Consider the following 18,463-nt stretch of genomic DNA (forward strand, 5'->3'; position numbering starts at 1 on the left):
CCGTTGCTCGTATAATGCAGGCCAATGGTGTCTAATTCTAATTCAACCCCATTGACATGCATTATACGAGCAACAGTTAATTAAAAGTCTTCATTTGTGTTCTCCTGAAGAAACAAACACACCTACATGTTGGATGCCCTGGGGCTCAGCAAATAAACATTTTTATTTGTGGGTGAACTATCCCTTTAAATGAACACATTCATAAACAGTTATGAAAATTATTAAAAATTATTAAAAAAAATAAGTCACAGGTGTAACAGTATATTGGATCCGTGAATCCACTCTTAAAGTGACAGTAGCCTAATAAACCTGCCATTAATGTTAATCAAACAACAAAAGATGAGAAAAAATATCTGATTTAGTTGGATTCATTATAGGTATATTTAAAATTATACAATGAAAACTATGCAGTGTTTTACATCTGATTACTTTGTTGCTTGCCAATAAATAGTTGTCCATTCACGACACTTTCTTTTAAAATAAATTTTTTATACTTTATAGTTCATTGTTAAGAGCAGTATTATTTATTTCAGTGATTGGTATTGATGATCGTATCAGCCAATTCTGCTTCCAATTACATAAATGATCCCTAATAACTTTAATATATTAAATCCAAACGCTTCAAGCTTCTGCTCTAGTGAGGCTAACCGGCTCCTTAACCTTTCACATTGGGACACGCAGGCCTATGTAACATGCAAATGAAGGATTAAGGGTATAACCAATTTGTATGTTTTTTCATTTCTTTGTTAAAATGCAAATGCATACAAGTACACGAGATAACTTGTTCATGTTTTAGTTGTTGAAAAGCAATATTCTCTTATACTGGGAAACATTATGCCCCACATTTTATGCAACAATGCCCGGTGGATTAATTTATTGTCTTCATTTATAAAGTTTAAAGCATACAGACACAATATAGCACTTATGTCAGACAGTGTTTTAAAATGAATGACCTTAAAATACATGAACCCATTCATTACTCCCATTGCTAAATGATTAGCTAAATGATTTAAAAAAAAAGCTTTCATTATAAATTATAAGCCATGAATCAAACCAACCAGCTATGAGGAGAATCAGATTACAAACTTTGATTTGAAGCAAAAAAGCATTTCAAATTCAGGCCGAAAGACAAGACGGCTTTAGTGAGGGAAAGAACTACAATCCCATGATGCATTAATGAGCAAATTAAAAATAATGGAGAAGCATAAAACTACTCATAATACATTTTAAAGTTTAAGTAGAGAGTAGAGATCACGACTTTATAACGTAATTTGCAGCGCTTCATGTGAGTGGGCGGAGCTCACTGATTGGTGCAATTTTCTGCACAGCATCATGGGTAATGTAGTTTCTTACCAGAAATTCCACCGTCAAGAGTTATTATTTTAAAACCAAGTTAAAAAATACAGGCGGACGGCTCGAACAGAAGCAAAAAACATGAATTAACAACCTCATAGCTCACAGTGCATCTGTCTATAAAAGTTCAAGTTTCCCCATGGAGAAAATTAACAGTGTTCTTGATAAACCATGACAAAAAAACAAAATGATGGTTAGTATTACTATTTGAACTATCATTAAAACCATAAAGTCATCTTGCATAAATAAATTTGACAAATTAACTGTTGCAAATAACCAAACCAACATGTTTTTGTTAATTTAAAACCTGGCCATCAATGTTAAATGTTCTTATTTTAATGTTTATGCTAACAAAAAGTGCTGCTAGATTTGCTGAGCACAATACTTTTTGAACATTTCCAGTCCATTTGAACAATAACAGGATCATTTTGGTCACACTAATCCTATAAAATGTGCCATTTCATCTCTCACACACAGAGACGTGTGTCTAGCACAAGCTTGCCTGTGCAATATTAACTTCTTTAAGCCCTTTGCACTCAAAATGTAATGAACTGTAAAAAATTAACACTTTTTCAGAAGGCACTGGCACTTCCATGTTTATGTCATCCACACTTTATTTGTGAATTAATGCAAAAAAATGATCGTCATATCAAACGCAGAGAAACTCAAAAGATCTTCACAGCAACCCGTCAAAATAAAAGCTTGGTTTCACTTGAAAAAATTGTGACAAATATATTACTGTTGTACAGTAGAATTTAGCCGTCTCAAATGTAAATATTAAACTATTTTTAAGGAATAATCAATTTTTCTTCCCTGTTTTAATTTCAACAGCAAAGCTCTGTTGTGCAGCACTTTGTGTGACAAAGTTTAATTTCATGATTAAAAAAAGATCATTTAAATTAACGTTTTTGTTTTCCTTTATGACTTTTAGACATGCGTTTGGATTATTACAATTCAATTAAATCATTAAAATGGAATCCAGAAAAACTTAAAACTGATTTTATTTTATTTGTTAACCTTTTTAATAAACTGTTTTAAAATTGTATACGTTTCTACAACTAAAATAGAGTCAAAAAAGGGAATTAAAAAATAAATAAATGATAATATTAATTCGAAAATAAAAAATAAAAAAAAAGATTTGGGGGAAAAAATAAAGCTGCTTTCAAGGGTCATGAAGGAAACCTGAAAATAGGGAAGGGCAATGTTTTAAAACGACAACTGGTAGTAAAGCGTTGAAAGTGTGCACTTCTATGGTAGTTTATTGCAACGCTAGTGCCACAGCATAAAAAAAGCAAGTATGATAAATACGGACGCCCTTCGATTGAGTTGACCTGTCCATACACGCACAGCACACAAAAACACACACACAATGTCCAATTCAGTGGCTAAGGATCCATTAGGTCCGTTTCTTTAATGATTTATTTAAGTTACTGGGGTGAATCAGCTAAATGATTGCTTCACTGCCAGTTCGTGTCCCTTCAGTGACGTCCCTTTTTGTGTACCGAAAGCTCATGAAACTTACTGTAATTTCTGCCAAGCCCTGCTGTCACGTTCACATGTAGCACACCTGCCTGAGCTTGTGCCGCCAAACAAAGAGTTAGAAGGCAGTCATATCGGGATTAACCAGGGGTTGACGCTTAATTATATGCAAAGAAATTGTTTTTTTAAATTAGATATATGATTATATAACACAATTGGGTTCTGCATGGCAGGACAAAAGGTATTTTTCCCAAAAAACTGCCACATGGAGTTAAAAAAAAAAAATTATCTGAGGGGAAGAAAAGCAATTATAGCTCCTTTTACTTAAAGAGACAGCAGCCTAATAAACCTACTGGCGATTAGGGCTGTCATTTTTGAATTTTTTAAAATTCGAACGGATATCAAATATCAAGCAATGTATTCAAATATATTCAAATATCTACGACCCCATACATTTTTTTTTTTTTTAAATGGACACTGCTGTAACGAGATTCAATCACAAATGCATTAACAGTCTGACAGTCATAAACAGGACTCAGGTCACAGCCTGTATGAAAAATAAATTGTTAACTTAATGTTTGAAACAGCAGGTTATCAACGTAATCGATATAAATGCCACTATGCGAACATCCCAGCGTTCAGTTTGTCTACCGCATCAGATGCCATAGCAACTCTCAACGGACACCAGGACTTATACGGTTTAATAAAAGCTATTTATTTGTTGTGAAGTGTAATAATCATCTCAGAAAAAAATCAATTCTAATGTCAGGCGCAGTTGAAATAGTTGATTGTTTGCTTACATGTGTAGGTTTAGGGACAGTGTCATTATGCCAACATTATCTTCATAACTTCTTATGAAATAAAAAGTTTATCCCTCAGAAAAATGTACTTTCCTCTCTTGTCAACATGCTTGGTGCATGAGCGCGGCGCGCGCTCTTCAGTGGTGAAAGCGTGTGTACGTCACATGAGGACGCACACTCAAAAGTAATCCGCTCAGGTAGTTTACATGGTGAAATGTTTCGTTTGATCGATTCATGAAAAGGTTTATCCCACCCCTCTCAAAACGATTACAATTTCATTCAGTTTGGGCATTTTTATTACGATTGATGTGTTTATATGGAGCATTTTCATTCCGATTGGACTTTTAAACCGATTACAGTGCTCCTTGTAAACGCACCCGACTGTAAAAAATGGTGCTAAAAACCGGATAGTTTATTTATAGTTCGATTACGGATATTTCACGTCATGTTCGAATGCATATTCGAATATCGAATAAAAAGTGACAGCCCTACTGGGGATTGCGCTATAAATGTGAATCAAACAACAAAAGCCAAAGAGAAAGTTGTATATGTTATGAATACAATTTTGTCAGTTATATGAAACTGAACCTTTAATTTTACTTGCTCAAAGAAAACACGCTTCGTGAATGCATCAAACATCAAACAAAACTCAAGTCTGGGTTAGGGCTGGACAATAATTCAATATCAATATATATCGCGATATAATTTTTTTCAATAACGGTGATATGATTTTTAAACACATTTCCGATATTTCGATAAATATATTACAGCATTCCTCACTGACTGACGTTCAGGGCGCAGCCGTCAGAAAGAGCAGAACATGATTGGCTACTTGCGCGATGACGTACACCACAGAAACGCAGTCAGTGCTCAGCAGTAGTAGGCTGATAGATCCAACGCGGCAAGTTTTAGCTACAAAAGAGTTTCCCTGACCGCAACACAAATGTGACTGAACGACCTTCCACAAGTAAGGAGAAAGAAATAGTTGGGACGTGTCCCCCGCACTTTTAATAAAGTGTATTTTCATCCCCCGCACTTTTACTGGGTCTCACCGATCCTAGTCGACCCGCTCCGAGCCGGCGTTACCTTAGTGAGGGCGGTCAAGTTAACAGGGACGCTATAGCCCCTTTCTCTAACCTCGGTTGATTGCGCGCTTCTTGAGGTCACGGGCAAACATATTTATACATAGAAACCAACGTGAATACATCAAGATTTAAATTCAGAGACAAAAAATAATCTATGCATGACCTGTCATTTCATTCGTATCTAAATATGAGGAGGGCGCTCTCACACAGAAAGTCCAAAAGCGGATTCTTAGAAACTTACTGTCGCGCTGGAGCTGCAGCTGAAGGAAAACAATCGTTATGCAGAGGTGTCAAGTAACGAAGTACAAATACTTCGTTACCTTACTTAAGTAGAAATTTTGGGTATCTATACTTTACTGGAGTAATTATTTTTCTGCCTACTTTTTACTTCTACTCCTTACATTTTCACGCAATTATCTGTACTTTCTACTCCTTACTTTTTAAAAATAGCCTCGTTACTCCTCTTTTATTTCATCTTGTTTAAAAAAAAAAATCTATGCAGATAAATCGCGTCATCCGGATAGTGTGAATTTGATTGTGGTTGGATGAGAAGTGTAAACATCTACCATTCCAACAACCTATTGGTTACTACACGATCCGTCGCGCTTGCACATGATTCAAAGCACAAATCACACACGGTGTTGCCAGATAGGGCGGGTTCCAGCGGACGAGCACGCACTTTCAGTCAATCAGCAGGCAGACGCGCCTATTCATGACAGCCAGGTTTTTAGCGTGATAACTCGTTGTAGCCAGGGCTGGCGCTGTACTGGTAATCTGGCATCTATTTATCTATTTATTTATTATTTGAGCGTATGGAACTGCAAAATGCGAATATCCGCACAGTGCAGCCGCTGACGAACGTGCGCTGCGTTTAAATACTCTATCCGGCACTTTGACTCCGAATTTGTTTTATACAATCGTATGATATGGGAACATACCGGGTTCTGTGTTGAATCAGCTGTACAGCCGCGAGCATGTAGGCCTATTCATGACGAGGTAAAGTGAAAAACGGCAATACACACAAACGTTTCACTTTAGCAGAACCACAATTTACCTTGCAGCTAACAGCGAATAAATATGGTGTTTTGGAAGAAACATTTATTAAAAATGTTCCTATATTACTTAAATTAATATTGCAGAATATAAATGACTTTTATAGAGGCTGTTTTCATATTTTCTATAGGTGTTTACATTTTTTTTTAATTACAAATATAATAGTTTATTATATAGGCTATGTTTTATATATTTTAGAAACCATATAGCCATATAATGAGGAAGATTTTTACAGTCTTATGTGTTTTACCCTGTGACTACCATGATCTCTTACATTTAAATGAAACTGGCCTACAGTTAATCTACAGTCTATAAAATAGCTTTAAAATAAGGATCCCATGAAGGACAAAGTTTTTTTTCCTCTTTAAAAGTTGTATTAACTTTTTTATTAAGTAATTACATTATATTTCAATGATAGCCTCATTAAAGATAGATATCAGTGTCTTACTTAAATCATGTTTTAACTCTTGAAAAATATGACTGTTTTTAAAGGGGTAGTTCAACCCAAAAATGTGATCATTTACTCACCCTAATGTCCTTCCAAACCTAAATGAATTTATTTCTGTGTAGCATTAAATAAAATAATTTGAGTGTGTTTTTTTTGTTCAATATTCAAAGCCTAATGGTTTGGTTGCCAACATTCTTCAACACCTTTCACAGAAGTCATACAGGTTTGAAAAGGACACGAGAGTGACCGCATTTAGTTCTCAATTCTAGGCCCTAGCACGGCCCGAGTCCGACTGGAGCCCGTTTAGTTTCTTTTTTTGAATCCTCCTTATGACATACTCCTGCATTCATTAAAATAGTTCAGCTTTGTTTTGTTTAATTTCTTTATTAAGTTAATTTAGAAAAATGTTTTTTTTGTTTGTTAAATTAAAGTTTTTATTTTTTTAAAGTAACAATCAAGCAGTCAGCGGCCAACAGTGGGTATGAAGTGAAAATGGGCCCGAAGCCTGGCCCTAGGGGCGTAAAAAAGTCAGGGTCCGTCGGGTTCGGGCAGAAATGCAGGGCTCTAAATCGTCTACCCAATCTGGCAACACTGATCGCACATGTAGCCTACATTTACATTCCAGTAAAGGTTATTAATAACATGCCTCTGAAGTTTGAATTTTTGTACCATTACATTACTTATAGGCTATATGTAATGGTACAAAAATTCAATAGGCAACTAGTCATCATATCTTTCGCTTCAGGAAACATGTTAATGCTCAGCAGTACACATTTGGTATATGTCCATTGTACTAAAATGCATTCATTTTCAATGGGTATATATGTGAATGAAACAGGTAGCCAATGCATCCCAAATTTTTCAACATTTACATATTAATATAACATTATAGTCATTATGGCCTTTAGAAAAATGTTTTTTGAGGAGGTGGGGTAGTGCACTATAGGCCCCTGTGGTGTGGCCTAAGCTTGTCTTGCATTTTCTTACATTACTTTTACTTTTATACTTTAAGTAGTTTTGAAACCAGTACTTTTACACTTTTACTTAAGTAAAAAGCTTGAGTTGATACTTCAACTTCTACAGAAGTATTTTTTAACCCTAGTATCTATACTTCCACTTGAGTAATGAATGTGAGTACTTTTGACACCTCTGTCGTTATGAGCTGAAAGGTGACGACGACAGTCAGACGATTGCGACAATATATGAAAGCAATGAAGGAGCATCATGAGCAACAAACCTGTTTTCAACACTGATAATAATCATATGTTTGTTGAGCATCAAATCCTAATATGAGAATGATGAGTGACACTGAAGACTGGAGAAATGATGATAAATTCAGCTTTGATCACAGAAATAAATGACACTTTACTATATATTCACGTAGTGAACAGATGATGTGGATCAGAATAATATTTCACTGTATTACGTTTGTCACTGCATTTTTAATTAAATAACTGCAGCATTAAATATATGCTATAGTTTTCCATAAAAGGAAAATAGAGCGCTATGAATTGTTCTTCACTGAAATTTAAAACTTAAAAGAAAATGCTCAATAAACTGCGTCTGCGGCATAGGAGCGCTGTACGCTGTGACTGCATTGCTTCTATAGCGCATCATTTTGCACACAGGATGCACATTAAGTGCGTTTTGCCGCTCTGTATTGAGGTTATGCACGTGACATTACCGTCAGCTGGAAGATATCAAATCGGTTCCACTATCTGAAGAAGATCCATCCGCTAGAGTATTCTGAGAGTCAGGCTGAATCCTGGCTGAAGCACTTTTGTTTAATCTATATTAAGAATAATATAATCAGCCTATGTTGTAGTTTAAACTTAAAGATATTAATATTAATAAAGTGATTCATTAAAGATTATGTTTATTTGATGTTGATTTCACATTTCTTGTTCATATAAAGGCTAAATACAAATAAAAGGTGAACATATTTGTACTGGTTTTATTTCTAAAATATGATATAGTTTTATAGGAGGACTATTCATAGACTTGGCAAATACATTTTTCAGAAGTTTGTAGGTACAGACATCCTTTGTGGCAGCTCTTAGTAGTTTTTTCTAAAGCTTTTATATAGTTCATATCGATATCGGAATTATATCGTATCGACCGAAATTAAGAAAAATATTGTGATATGAATTTTGGCCATATCGTCCAGCCCTAGTCTGGGTTAGGGCTGAAACGTTTAGTCGACACTGTCGACAATTAAAAACTGTTGACAAATATCTTTGTTGTCGAGTAGTCGTTTGATCTCACGTGACCTAACGTAAGGGTCTGCAATATCGCAATTTGACCGCTGTGCGATGTGAGGCTAGAGAGTAATGCAGCCCTTACAAATGCTATTGTGGTAGAAGAAAACATTCAGACACCAGTTCTCTTCTGTCTTGTCGTGTGTGTGTGTGTGTGTGTGTGTGTGTCATAGACAGGACATTCACAGATGCCGGTTCTCTTCTGTCTTGTCGTGTGTGTGTGTGTGTGTGTGTGTGTGTGTGTGCGTGCGTGTGCGTGTGCGTGTGTGCGCGCGCACGTGTGTGTCATAGACAGGAAATTCACAGACGCCGGTTCTCTTCTGTCTTGTCGTGAGTGTGTGTGTGTGTGTGTGTGTCATAGACAGGACATTCACAGATGCCGGTTCTCTTCTGTCTTGTCGTGTGTGTGTGTGTGCGTGCGTGTGCGCGCGCACGTGTGTGTCATAGACAGGAAATTCACAGACGCCGGTTCTCTTCTGTCTTGTCGTGAGTGTGTGTGTCCTAGACAGGACATTCACAGATGCCGGTTCTCTTCTGTCTTGTCGTGTGTGTGTGTGTGTATGTGTGTGTGTGAGTGTCATAGACAGGACATTCACAGATGCCGGTTCTCTTCTGTCTTGTCGTGTGTGTGTGTGTGTGTGTGTGTGTGTGTGTGTGTGTGTGTGTGTGTGTGTGTGTGTGTGTGTGTGTGAGTGTCATAGACAGGACATTCACAGATGCCGGTTCTCTTCTGTCTTGTCGTGTGTGTGTGTGTCATAGACAGGACATTCACAGATGCCGGTTCTCTTCTGTCTTGTCGTGTGTGTGTGTGTCATAGACAGGACATTCACAGATGCCGGTTCTCTTCTGTCTTGTCGTGTGTGTGTGTGTCATAGACAGGACATTCACAGACGCCGGTTCTCTTCTGTCTTGTCGTGAGTGTGTGTGTGTGTGTGTGTGTGTCATAGACAGGACATTCACAGATGCCGGTTCTCTTCTGTCTTGTCGTGTGTGTGTGTGTGTGCGTGCGTGTGCGCGCGCACGTGTGTGTCATAGACAGGAAATTCACAGACGCCGGTTCTCTTCTGTCTTGTCGTGAGTGTGTGTGTCCTAGACAGGACATTCACAGATGCCGGTTCTCTTCTGTCTTGTCGTGTGTGTGTGTGTGTGTGTGTGTGCGTGCGTGTGCGCGCGCACGTGTGTGTCATAGACAGGACATTCACAGATGCCGGTTCTCTTCTGTCTTGTCGTGTGTGTGTGTGTATGTGTGTGTGTGAGTGTCATAGACAGGACATTCACAGATGCCGGTTCTCTTCTGTCTTGTCTTGTCTTGTCGTGTGTGTGTGTGTGTGTGTGTGTGTGTGTGTGAGTGTCATAGACAGGACATTCACAGATGCCGGTTCTCTTCTGTCTTGTCGTGTGTGTGTGTCATAGACAGGACATTCACAGATGCCGGTTCTCTTCTGTCTTGTCGTGTGTGTGTGTGTCATAGACAGGACATTCACAGATGCCGGTTCTCTTCTGTCTTGTCGTGAGTGTGTGTGTCATAGACAGGACATTCACAGATGCCGGTTCTCTTCTGTCTTGTCGTGTGTGTGTGTGTCATAGACAGGACATTCACAGACGCCGGTTCTCTTCTGTCTTGTCGTGAGTGTGTGTGTCATAGACAGGACATTCACAGATGCCGGTTCTCTTCTGTCTTGTCGTGTGTGTGTGTGTCATAGACAGGACATTCACAGATGCCGGTTCTCTTCTGTCTTGAATAGGGCTGAAACGATTCATCGAGTAACTCGAGTTAATCGAATCAAAAAAATCCTCGAGGCAAAATCATCTGCCTCGACGCTTCGCTTAGTCCATTTAACTACACACAGATGTTGCAGAAAGACATTTTTTGTGTAAGGACTCGGAGTATGAGCGGATTGCGGTTATATCCGTGGTTCAGGTGCGTAAACATCCCAAAAATTGCAGGTGAATGAGAGAAATCGTTAATATGTTGATTTTAACGCGGAACTCTCATATCACGGTAAAACGCAATGAATGCGTGTCGTTCTTTAACTTTCGTTTTCAGCTCATGTCGAGATCAAAGACCGCAATGCGAGAGAGAGAGAGAGAGAGAGAGAGAGAGAGAGAGAGAGGGCGGGCGGGCGGGCATCAGCACTGGTAATATCATTTAATATCGCTGTTTTTAAATGAAGACAACTGTGTGTTGAGCTTCAGGATGCGACGCTGAACATTTAAGTTTCATTTGCGGCAGTACACGCGTCAGCTGAGGAGATACGCGCAACTCCAAACACATGAACACGCTTTGCACAAGGATCACCGTCATTGTGATGTGTGTGAAACCTTTAATGAGACTATATATCCTACTTGATAATATCTTCGAAATGCACCATTAGATGTTCTCAATGCTAGGCGCAACAAACATCAGAACAAGCTGTAACGCGTGCGTGTTTGTGATGAGCAGCGCTTGTGCTTTCAGAGCTCAGAGCTGCGTGCTTTCATTGATTTGTGTAATTTAATCACACTTTAATCATATTTATAGCTACTAACTTAAAACAAGCTGTGTTACAATGATGAATGATTAGCTCAAAAGATCAGCATGTGTGATGTACTTTACCTGAATTAAACATCTCGCGTTTGATCACGTTCTAGCGGTTATTCCTCCGTGTGATGTATAGGTTGTCGACCCTGGTTTATGTAAATGTAATTTTGCCAAATAAGTGTTTTTGTTTTGTTTAGCAACCTACTTCAGTGTAGCTAATATGTGACGATAGCATCGCGCTTAACACGGAGGATTTGAAGTTGTGACTACCGGGTGCGGGAGGATGGTTTGCTTCTAACAGCTGATTCGGTGACGATAGAGCTGATCCGCCGCGGGCATCTCTTATTCCAAGTTAACCTGTCCAATATGTTTTGCTTCAGTAAAGGAGTAAATAAGACAGTAAATGCTTATGTCATGCCGGAGCTGAAGCATGAAAGTTAAGTTGCACAACATAAATACAATGTTTAGTTATTTATATTATATACAGAATATTAGAATATTTATATTATATAGAATATTTATATTATTTATATTGGCATTATTGTTATTTATATTACTACTATTTAGATTTATTGGTTGTAGGTTTAGTTTTAGATTGAACTATGTTTACCTTTTTAAAGTAATTTGAAATAGATTTTTATTTATTATAATATGGCAATTGTATGCATTAAAATTGTTTAGTTTCACAGTTATTAATGTATGCAATTTCAGCAATAAAACTTAATTTTTCTAAAAAGAAAACAAATTAGATGTTAATTTTAAGATACCCGTCTTAGTGTCTCTTATTGCTCTTTAATAAAGAAAAAGTAATTATTATCCGATTAATCGATCGATTAAGTGGTAGATTAATCGATTACGAAAAGAATCGATAGCTGCAGCCCTAGTCTTGAATGCTTTGAAAAGCATTTGCATAAATAAGAACGTTATTATATAATGTAATGCAAGCTAAAGGAAAAAAACAGATGCTGCGTTTAATATTTTTAACACGTTACACTGGGAAAAAAATTATTACAAAAAACGCAAAGAACCAATAAGATTATCGTTAAAGTACCGGCTTGATGAACAGTATCAGTAAGAGTAGTAATACTGTTACACTTACTCACACTGTTTGTCAAACGAGTAAATGAAAAGTAAAACTCTTCATTACTGGTCTAACCTAAATGTTTGCAGGAATATCCTGATTTATAATCGCGATACCTGTGGGAATGTGTAAAATATTGTGCAATACCTGCAATCCCGCACCAAAAGGCTCCAATTCGCAGAACTTAAATCAAGTAAACCCAGGACAGCTTTTCAAACTATTTCCAAGAAATTTGCAGGCACAGCAACAAAAAAGGTCAATCGCATCTTGACAAACAGGCTTTAACTCCTTTTACTGTGAATGCGCCGCAGTAAAAGATTGCCTCCAGCTATTCTGACCTCAACCAGCCCTGCTGAAGTCGCAAGCACAACAACAAACGTTGTCCTCAAAATTAAAAGGGAACATGTATCATGACCAGTTATATCCCTTCACAACAAGCTTTTATAAACTGACAATGGCAAGCAAGCGTCGGCCACATTCTTTCAAGTCATAAACACAGACAGAGGAAATGGACAACTCAAGCCACGGACCACAACAGGAAGTGTGTCAAGACCTGTAATGTTATTTACACACGGGCTTATCAATGAACATGCTGGACTCACAGGGATCACAGCATACGGGTCAGAGACGTGAGAGCACACGCGTGTTTAGTTTGGTTACATAAGTTGCACAAGGTCTGTCCCAGCTCCAGATACATCTGTGCCAGAGGCCTGGAGCAATGCATGAGTTCGCCGGCTAATTATTCACTTCATTATTACGCTATACAGCACAGCAGCTAACGTTGGGATGGGGTTACTATAATATATACCATAAACTGCCTACTACAACCTATTAAAAATGGATGTGAAACTGTAGTATTTATGAGTTTTCATTCATACAAAAAAAAAAGAGCTAACTTTAGCCTGTCCTAACTTTAAAAAGGCTTTTCATTTCCACCACTCTGGAAATAGAGCATGGGTTTTCAGAGCTATTTTTCCATTCATTTTTCTCATTTTTCTCCATAGGGATTTTTTTAATGAGTTATAAAACCAGGAGCCAAACCAATCATCTACGAGGTGATTCACGAAATTACAATCTTTGAAAATCAGACAAAAAAAAAAAGACAAAACTGTGAAATGAACAGCTTTAGTAAGGAGGATTTCACTACAATCCCATGATGCCTTTGCGAAAGACAATCGAATTTAAAACGACAGCTACATTTAAACAATTCATAGATGCTTATTATCTATATACTATAGAAACAAACATTTATACAAATATTTAACCCTTAATTTAAAAAAGTTACACATAGGTCCATAGAGGAAAAAAAAAAAGTCATAAAAAATTAATCTTGGGAGCACAGACTTAAGTTCGGTCTCATTTTAAAGAAGACCCGTGGCGGATTATTTTTTTAAGACAAAAAAAAAGTTATAGGTTTAAGTATATGAAAATGATTTATGAATAATTTTTTATTAAAAAAAATAATTTTTTGAAACTCTGTTGAGCTCTAAAACTGCTAGAAAATCAAAGCCATGAATCTAAAAAAAAGCTGTTTCAAATTTGAGGTTGACATCTCAAAAAATGAGCTCTCAGTAAGATTTTGTCTGGGCGCAGTGCCAACTTCTCCCCATTAGATGCCAGCAAACCTCCACTGGTGCACAGAGTTTTTGGATTTATGCTTTGCAGTTCTAGCCTGACAAGCCAGAGCCACATCAAGATGTTTGGTCTGGAAACTCCCCATTGACAGCTCAATCCGAGGGGCGGATAAACGGTTGTCTTTCAAACTCCCTCTGCACGCGATAGGATAGCGCTACACCAACCAGAGCAACGAAGAAGGTGAAGCAGAGCTGACAGACTAAACTTTCACCGTATCCGGTCGGCTAAACTCCGAACACATCTTCCCTTCTTAAGAATGACTTCAGTGCCGTTCTTTGTTCTTGTCTCAGAGTAAAGCTGAACTCAAAGTCTTCCAGAGTCGCAGTCAAAGCTGATTCGAAAGACAGCCGCCGTTCGCCAGTTTCTGTGTTTACTAGAAGCACGCAAACGCAACTCGCATACTTTATATGTATAAACAGAAAACAAGAATAAAAGTGAGTATTTGCTTTATACCCCAAACCTGAAAAAAAGGGCACCATCTGGTAAAAAAAAATTAGTACAAATTAATATTTTGAAGCCTTGCCAACAAAATAAAAGCCTAATAACAAAGACTGCATTATTTTATATTTAAACGGCAATGGGATTAAAAATCGCAAGCAGATTATTGGGTTTCAATTTGTCCAAAAGGGGCTGAGGGGAAGTATTTTGTAGTGCAAAATAGTTTTTATTTTATTTTATTTATTTAAAGGAAATGGTGGTGAAATATTAAAATTCCAATAAAAAAAGCACACCTGTGGCAAATTGTATGCAGTTAGCATTACCACAGGCAACGTTATCAAAAAACAATACTGAAAAAGCCAAAAATGTCCATAGGGATGCACAAGAGTTAACGTCACCATGAAATTAAAATGGAATATTGCAGTGTTTATTATAAATTATTTATCCTTGCACATCATTGTTTTTAATTAATGTGTCTCATAATCTTGGATCAGAATAACTTCCCCTCCCTCTCGATGACCGCCCCAAAGTGCTTTTAGCCAGCTGAAAACACCCAACATGTTTTCAGTTATTATGGCATTATATTATATTATATTGCCATTATATTACATTATTCCGTTATTAAGCTTGTTGTTGTCATCTGTTGACACTGTACAAGCAGAATGCGGTGGTTAGTCTGTGTTGTATTTGTCCAGCCCCTCCTCCACTGTGATTGGATGGCTGGGTTTAACAAGAGTGGTTGTTATTATTAATCCACAGTATTGTGATGTATTTATTATTTTAAGTATTTATATTGATAATGTGTAGTAAATTACCACAAAGTGTGTTAAGACTAGAATAAGCTGAAACCAAAACAACGCAAGTTTTTGATAGGTGGCTGATAATTTCTTTGACTGATTACTTCGGATCTATATAGCCTATAGTTATAATATAGCAATTTGTTATTGTATTATTATAAGTATAAAATAAATTTACATTTATGAAAAACAAAAACAAAATCCTTTAGCCTGTTGATGACTTTCCAATGGCTCATGTGAATTTGTGAATATAGGGCTAGGTTGATCACCTTGCAATTCAATTCTGAAACTACACATAGTTTTGTAGTCTTTAAAAGATTTCACTGAAGAGTAACTCATTTTTAAATTGTAAAAGCGTGTGGTGTTGCAATGCGGCCTGCGAGTGCAACACCACGCGCTGATGTTGATGTGAGGTATGCAAAATAAGTTCAATTAATGTAATGATGATAATAATAATAATTACTATGATTATAATATTTTTATTTATTAATTAAAAACGCATTTAAGTTGTATTCATGTGGAGCGAGCCAAATATCATTTTGAAATTGCCAACAGCTTCAGCTCTCTGCGATCTCACTGCTAATCATCGATACACTACTATCGTCAAAACCCTTCCAGCCGCACGAAAAAACACATCTGCAGAAGCTTACTTTACTTCAGTCATACCCAAAAACAACTCTCAGAAACAACGGTCACACATCTGGTGTACTTTACACCCACACACAACAGCCTAGTAGCCGCTACACAGTGGAAAATTGATTCTCACCCAATTTTTTACCATGACAACTTGTGTGTAGCACTCTCTACTTCCTGAAAAGTGATGTACTGATTCACACTTGTTTCCAATGCCATTTGCATTGCCCTTCGGACTGAGAATACACACTCCCTAATCACTTAAGATAGCCAAACACACTATGAAGTCCACTTTGCAGGGCCACACGTGTACCACAAATGCAATGGTGCAAACACAGTTCCAGTATTCCTTCCTTTGCATACTACGCTGAGAATGCCTACTATATACCACAGCAAGTAATAAAGTAAGAGTGCAATTCATAACAAAGCCTAGTTCCTACTCTAGCTACTGACTTTAAAATGGCCTCCAAACATGGATAGGCAAATGCAAGTCTTATCTTGGTAGCTCAATGATGGAATTAGTTACCACAGTAAATTATGACTAGGAACAGTAGATTTGCCCTAAAATTACAATACTGACACCTGTGTCAACAACCAAGGTGGAATAGATAAAAACAAATTGTTTTTTTTTTTTTGCTCTTTAAAGTGGTAATCCCAATACAAATTTCTAAATTACAACCAAATGTGCAAGTTATTCTCAACTGTAACTAGCCTGAACTGAATCGTACTCACCAAGCAAATACCATTTTGACAGTTTTTGATTTCTATCTGCCATTTTGACTTTTTTTTTTGTTTCTAACTACATTTTGATGCTTTAAAATGCTATTTTAACTTTTATTTTTAACTGCCATTTTGAGTTTTTACATTTTGTCAAGTTGCTGGTGCAAACATTTTTACGCCGTGAGATCCAAAGCACTGATGTAACAGTCAAAAAAGTTAACAGAATATAATTATAATAATAATAACAGCAACATAAAATTAAAAAGTATTCCTTTCTTTGCATACTATGCCGAGCTCACCTATAGCACAGTATGTAATTGTAAGAGTGCAACTTCAAACAAAGCCTAGTTCCTGCTCTAGCTAACTTACTGACTTTAAAATGGCCTCCAAAAATGGATAGACAAATGCAGTTCTCATCTTAGATTTTATTTATGGTGGTTCAACGATGGAATAAGTGTTACCACAGTAAATTATGACTGTGAACAGCAGATTTGCCCTTAAATTAGACCTACATGAATGGAGTAAGCACTATCAATGATACATCAACAAACATGTCCGAGTAAAGAGTTTAAAACAAGAATAATAACACATGTGTCAAAAAAAAAATACGGTGGAAAGATAAACACTTTAATTTGCTCTTTAAGGTGTTTATCCCAATTAAAATGTCAAAATTACAAGCAAACGTGCGAGTTATTCTCACCTGTAACTAGTCTGAACAGAATTGTACTCACCGAGCAACTGCCATTTTGACGGCTTTTGTTTATTAACTGCCATTTTGACGGTTTTTGTTCATTAACTCCCATTTTCACGGCTTTTGTATTAACTGCCATTTTAACCGTGTTTACGTTTTGTCAAGTTGCTGACGTAAACATTTACGCCGTGACGTCCGAAGCACTGACGTCACAGTCAAAAAAAGTTAACAGACTATAATATTAATAATAATAATAATAAAATAAAGCATTTGAACTCCTGAACGTGACTCTCCCATTAGCATGTAACGTTTGTGTGAAAGTTAAAACTCCAACGCCAATTTAATTTAAACGTCGGTTGAATTGTGCATCAAGCTGAAATGTCCACTTCTAGTAGTAAACTTGCCAAAAATGGCATCAAATATGGACTCTGCATTTGAATATAGAAGGGTTTATCTATAATGACACATTAGCAACTGGCCACGATCGAAAGTATAAAATTTGATAATTCCTAGTCGATGGCATGTGAGATCAGGATTGGACAGTTCGCATGTTGGCTACACACTTCAACACACTCGCTGAAAGAGATACAACGCTCGCTAACAACTTGTTACAATTCATCTCATGAATAAATGATCTAATGTTACAATACACAGATCATTTCGATTATGTAATCGCTCGACTTATGGCCCACTTACCTCTTGGCTTCTTTTAGGCCCGAAGCATTCTAGCTATGAAAGCCTTTCCCTTTGTTCACACGGATCTGCTGTAGCGTCCCAATAAATATGTCACCCACCAGCAAGAAACGCGTAACTGATCTAAAAGACACCGCTCGCTTAGGTGAGCCATACCGCCGAGGGTCGTCTGCTCGTCATGGTTGTGTCGGACAGATTTTTCCAGCAGATCACGATCATTTTTTTAGGAGATCATCGCGTCTCTGGCTCTGGCTGATTTCGGCTTGGTAAACTAACGTGGTCACGTGACGAGCGCGTCCTCTCAGGCGGCCGTGTCTCAAAGCTAGCGAGCAGCCTACCTAGACAACTTAAAAGCAGACTTTTTTTTATTTATTTATTTTTTACGATGTACAGTATCCAATTGTGGGTATTTCCCCGATACTCTAATTATTTCTTATTCATCATTTAAATAAAACTATAAACCGCAGGTTCTTGCGGTTGTTCTTGCGGTTGACCGTTATTACACTAACGGTCAACTGTTTAAAACATTTTTTTAAAACTGATTTTGTGTGACGTGATCCTTCACAAATCTTTTATTTTTATTTTTAATAAAGAAATCAAGGTAACACTTTACAATACGGGTGCGCTTATACGCTATTCATGCTTAACTAATGCACAGATAATCATGAGTTAATGTATTACTAATGGTGAACTAACCCATTTATTAATGATTACTGCATCAGCAACTAATGAACATTCATCATGATCAATAGATTCAATTATCATTAAATTATTATTA

The 18,463-nt window shown here is 37.0% G+C and overlaps 1 protein-coding gene across 2 annotated transcripts in view; it reads right to left on the bottom strand.

The window, feature by feature from the left end:
• Positions 1 to 17,967, bottom strand: part of aff4 (AF4/FMR2 family, member 4) — an 81,901-nt gene extending 63,934 nt beyond the window's left edge. For both annotated transcript variants that reach the window (XM_067423789.1, XM_067423787.1), the window contains exon 1: positions 17,689 to 17,967. The gene's annotated coding sequence lies outside the window, so the exon portion shown is untranslated. The remainder of the gene's footprint in view (positions 1 to 17,688) is intronic.
• Positions 17,968 to 18,463: the final 496 nt, after the last annotated feature.

Source organism: Pseudorasbora parva, chromosome 18, assembly GCF_024679245.1.
Source record: "Pseudorasbora parva isolate DD20220531a chromosome 18, ASM2467924v1, whole genome shotgun sequence".
NCBI lineage: Eukaryota > Metazoa > Chordata > Actinopteri > Cypriniformes > Gobionidae > Pseudorasbora > Pseudorasbora parva.